Genomic DNA, 5933 nt, shown 5'->3' with positions numbered 1-5933 from the left:
AATAAAAAAGTTTAACTATAACTATCATGTGATCCAACTACCCCAGAAGAGGTATAACATCCAAGGAAATGGAATCAGAATGTAAAAGAGACATTCACATTCCCATGTTTATTTGCAGTACTACTCACAATATCCAAGACAAATGAAATCAGCTGAAATGTGTATCAATGGATTAGTGGGTTTAAAAAAATGTGGTATTTATATGTAATAAATATTAATCATACATAAATTATTTTTCATAAAAACAATGCAATTCTGTTATTTGTGGTAACATGATTATATTTGGGGGAATGTTATATTAAATGAAATAACTCAGGCACAGAAAGACAAATACTATATGCTCTGGCTTGTATGCAAAAACTTAAGTTGATCTTATAGTGTAAAGAGTGGAATAGGGGTTACCAGAGGCTGGGAACAGTAGAATGGAGGATGGGATGGAAAGAGGTTAGTTCTGGGGCACATTAAATCAGATTGATAAATTCTTGTGTCTGTCACATTGCAGAATGACTGTAATTATTGCATATTTTAATAGAGCTACAATTATTGCATATTTTAAAAGAGCTAAGAAATTAGGTGATGGATATACCATTTGCCTTGTTTTGATGATTATACAAGGTATATATGTATCTCTCCCCCCAAATCATATTATACTAATCCATTCATTTCTCTTGTTTGCAACCTCACATTTTTCCCCCATACTAGAGATTGAACCAAGGGCCTCTCACATACTAGGCAAACTCTCTACCACTAATTTTATATTTAAAATTACTGAGTCAAAATCATTTTAAAATAGTATTGAAAAAATTAAATTTAATGAAGTTTGGGGGGGTTTTTTGTTTGTTTTTTAAAGGAGCAGTTAGAGAAAAGCAGGAAACAACAATCTGTATTCAAAAGAACCATTCTAGGCCAAAAAAATGTAGTGATCTTAAAATATCCTCTGGAAGTTGCCCCTCCAGGTTGATATTGCCAAGACAACTTTCTTCAGCTCCTTGGGCTGTTGCTTCCTCTCAGTCCATAGCTACTCATCTGGCCATTGCTTGGGCGTCACTCCTGTTTCTTGTATCTTATTTATTCTTTGACTGTAGTTTGTTTTCCTCCACATCTAAGCTCTTTGTTGAGCTTTTGACCAACCTTCTTCTTTGCTCTTCTCTGTTCAGAGTAAGCTAGCGCACATGTCATTAGTACCAACTCTATTTGCCTCAAGGCAATCTACTCTTATTTTGCTGGCTTCTGATACCAGTTTTAACTGTTTGCTTTTTAATAATCAATTTTTTTTTGCACTGGGGAATAAATCCAGGGCTGCTTTACCACTGAGCTATATTGCCAGTGTTTTTTATTTTGAGACAGAGCATCATTATGTTGTCCAGGCTGGCCTTGAACTTGTGATTCTACTGCATCAGTCTCCCAAATCACTCTCAAATATTTTGTTACAATAATGAATATCACACACACATATTTTATATATATATAAAATACGTGATAAGCTATTAATTAAATGGAGGTTGACAAATCACATGCCCCAAATCACATGCCCCAAGCAGTGCCATGGATACTCTTAATAATTACATGGAAATATACATCTCTATGGCATGAAAACGCACTACATTCTTCAAAGCAACTTCCAACGTTTTCATTGAAATATTTGAAATAATTATAGAAGAAATTTTTCTTCATGGTATCCTGATGCCTAAATTTCTTTCTTTGTAATATTTTTATCATCTCTGATTCAATTAAAATAAAGCTGATAGGTATTCAGCAGGTTTTAGAATAACATCGAAGATTAAAAAAATATATCAGCCTGTGGAGAGGAGTGACTTGGATCACGGTCTCTGACTGCCTCGTGGCTGTTACTGGCTTCTTTGTAAATTAGATGTATTCATATCTTCCAAGTGTATAAATCTTTAAAATATCAGGTTTAGAAGAACATTTTACCAAGCTTGTGTTCTTCAAATTAAAGTTTAAAGAAAAGATTTGGGATTATTAAAATTTCTTTTCTTAGTTCTTAGCTGTTATACAGATTCAATATGTTTTTAATTCTTGTTAATTTCATTTTGTATTTTCCTTATAAAATTTATAACTCTTATCTGTTAGTGCCTTACAGAAGTAAACTTCTTAGCTCCTACACCTTCTGGTTAAAAAAAAATGCTGGTCACTATCATCATCATCATATTCATTATGATGATTATAATATAGCTGATTATAATATAGCTGATTATAAAATAGCTGATTATAATAAAGAAGAGAAGAAAGAAAGAAGAAAGAAAGAAAGAAAGAAAGAAAGAAAGAAAGAAAGAAAGAAAGAAAGAAAGAAAAGAAGGAAGGAAGGAAAGAAGGAAGGAAGGAAAGAAATTGGGTAGATAGTACTCCCTATCATTAGTGCTTTGGAACAAAATATTTCAAGAGTCCTCCAGGATCAGGAGGCTATTGATAATGAACTTAAAGCTAAGTTGAATAGCTTAGAGGCTACTGTAGTGGGCTTGGGTGATCAGATACAAAGTCTTCAGGTCAAACAACAATTATGATGTTATGTCACTTATCGGTTTATTTATGTAACACCTGTTCCATAGAATACCTCCCAAAGGGATTGGGAAATGATAAAGATGTATCTCTTAGGAATTTGGAATCATATCAATGTTAGTTTAAATCTCTTACCACTTCACCATTACATCCAACTTATTCAAGAAAAGTTGGATTCCTATGTTATCTCCTGCCAGTTTTACAAAAAAGCTGTTGGATGATCTGAATGGTTTCAATCCTTGGAATATACTAAAACATACTTCATGGTATTGCTTAGGACTTATTTCCTTACTCTTAAGTCATTGTTGTTTTCTTTCAGTCATCTGCAAGCTCATCTGATACAAGTTCAAGCACTTCAGAGTAGACATGCATCAGTTATATTTTAAAAATATAAAAGGGGGAGATGTGCAAGAGTGGTGACTTAGATCATGGTCTCTGCCTCACAGCTATGGCCGAACTTGTGTTGGGAACTTTCTGAGCAAATATGCAGAAAAAGATTGCCCAGTTACTATGGTGATGCCCTGCCTGATGAAGTTCTGTGCAAAGGCCCAGAACTCTGAGTCTGGACCTTAAGGTCAGCTGCTGGGGATAGAGGATTCTGAACATACAAGATAACCACAATTGCTGAGAGCCACAGCCGAGTCTGTATGGCCCCTGGCATTTTGCCAACAGTATTGATTGACAGGCAAGGCGTTAATATCCGCCTCTGCCGCTACTTTTGAGTTCTAGCGCTAATTTTGAGTTCTCGCGCTATTTTTAGTTCTCACGGGGATTCCCCGGGAGTTCCCATTGGTTGGCGAAGGGCAGGAGGAGGGTTTTCCCGGGGGAGATATTTCCGGCTGGGGGTTGCTGGAGGAGCCTCGTGGCTTTTCGGGAGGATTCCCCAGGAGCGTGTGTGAGGTTTTTTCTTGCAGTAGAAAAAATAAAATTTGTTCCTGCTTTAGTGGCTCGTGATTTGTGCCCAGCCAGACTACGGCATTTGGCGGCCCGTACGGGGAACGTCTGAAGCTTCGGGGTAAGTGAAATTGCTTACCCCTAAGGGAAGGCAAGAGAATGGGTGACCATTTTAAAAAACAATATGTTCTTGCTTTGATTTGTTTTGGTTTTGTTTCAAGCTGCCTATCCCTAGAATTTTCTCAGGCAGACTGGGAAAAATGGTTGGCTCAAGGTTTGAAGTTGTTTGCCCCTGAGGAAGAGATAGAAATAGACCACAAATGCACATGTCCAGAAAATAGGAAAATTGATACAACGATTTTTTGTTCCATTTTTGTTTCATTCTGTTTCGGTCTTGTTTTGTGTTATCTTTTTGGGTTGCGTTATCTTTGTAACAGATTAGAAATTAGTAAAAAACAAACTGAAAGAGTGTTAAATAAATTGTTAGAGGTTCAAACCATGGAGAAAGACAATTTAGATCAAGCAAAAGAGAAGGTCTCTCAAGCTAGTCAGACAGAGGAAGAAAATTTAAAGGAAGAAAGCTTAGAGGAGAAACAGCTATCAGGGGGGAAGCAACAACAGGAGGCTGCTACTAACACCGATCTATCGCCAGAGGGCGTAATTCAGCCAACAGCTCCACCTATGGAGATAGCTGAGTGGCCCTCAACCCCCTCAACCCCCGTAGTTGATAGATGGGATCCTGAGACAGGACCTCAAAGATTAGCATGCCCTGTACTTGAGCAGGCAGGAGGGCAGCGAATTCACCGTGAGTTAGAGTTCAAAACAGTGAAGCAATTAAAGGAGGCTGTAACAACCTATGGTCCTCATGCACCCTTCACTGTAAGCATGGTCGAATCCATTACTAACTTGGACATGACTCCAGCAGATTGGGCTAGCATGTGTAGATCTGTGCTAAATGGAGGACAATATTTGTTATGGAAGGTTGCCAATGAGGAATTTTGCAGGGAGACAGCTAGACGAAATGCAGCAGCCGGTTACCCTCAAAGAAGTCTAGAGATGTTGCTAGGAAAAGGACCTTATGAGGGTCAGCGGCAACAAATTCAATATGATCCTGCTGTATATGCACAGATTGCTGCAGACGCAGTTAGGGCATGGAAGACTTTACAAGGACATGGAGATTTACAAGGTCAGCTATCTAAGGTAATACAGAGACCTAATGAACCTTACGCTGACTTTGTAGATAGGCTTATTCAAACAGCCTCCAAAATTTTTGGTGACACAGAACAAGCAATGCCATTAATAAAACAACTGGCTTATGACCAAGCAAATCGTTGCTGCAGAGAGGTCATTAGACCATGGAGACATGAAGATTTAAACACATATATTAAATTATGTAGAGACATTAATGAACAAGGACAAGTCTTGGCAGCAGTACAACAGGCTTTAGATGCCAGGCCAAAAACATGCTACAATTGTGAACAAACAGGACATTTTAAAAGGAGTTGCCCCATAGGAGGAAGGTTTAACAAAGTTAGGTATCAAAGGAATAGAACACCAGATATTTGCCCACGATGCCGTAGAGGGAGACACTGGGCTAATGAATGCCGTTCTCAAACCACCATAGAGGGTACTCCATTATCAAAAAATGGACAAGGACCAGGTGGTTACCCACGATATCGTGGAGAAAGGCATCAGGCTCCATTGCCAAAAAACGGACAGGGGGGCCCAATGCTCCGGGGCCCACGACCACAAATGTACGGGGCACTGGAGGAACCCAGAAAAACCACGGAGGAACCCAGCAACCCCATCAGGGTAGTACCCAGGACACATTATCCATCAGATCTCTCATCAGACGAACCAGAGGGAGCGCAGGGTTGGACATCTGCGCCTCTGCCAGAGCAGTACTAACTCCAGAGATGGGAGTTCAAATCATTCCCACAGGAGTAAAAGGACCTCTTCCCCAAGGAACAGTAGGCTTATTGTTAGGACGTAGTTCTTCTACGCTAAAAGGACTTATGATAAGTCCCGGGGTAATTGATCCCGATTATGAAGGTGAAATAAAAATTATAGCTAGTTCTCCAAAGGGTATATCAGTAATTTCACCAGGAGATAGAATAGCACAGTTATTAATAATATCCAGCCTACATGATAAATTTTCCAGTACTACTATGGAAAGAGGTTCCAGGGGTTTAGGCTCCACAGGTGTAGATTGGGCTATGCTGTCTTTGAATTTAGATTCTCGCCCAATGCTAAAACTAAATATTCAAGGACATGAATTTAATGGGCTACTGGATACAGGTGCAGACCTTAGCATCATATCTCGTCAAGAATGGCCAAAACATTGGCCATTACAACAAGCCACTCAAACGCTTCGAGGCCTAGGAGTGGCAACTAATCCCCATAGAAGTGCAATGGTCTTAGATTGGAAGGATCCTGAAGGATGTGAAGGAACTATACAGCCATATGTATTGGATCATCTTCCCGTAAATTTATGGGGACGAGATGTCTTAGATCAATTAGGT

Source organism: Urocitellus parryii, chromosome 10 (assembly GCF_045843805.1).
Source record: "Urocitellus parryii isolate mUroPar1 chromosome 10, mUroPar1.hap1, whole genome shotgun sequence".
NCBI lineage: Eukaryota > Metazoa > Chordata > Mammalia > Rodentia > Sciuridae > Urocitellus > Urocitellus parryii.
The sequence above is the reverse complement of the archived record's forward strand: the minus strand, read 5'-3'. Positions refer to the sequence as shown.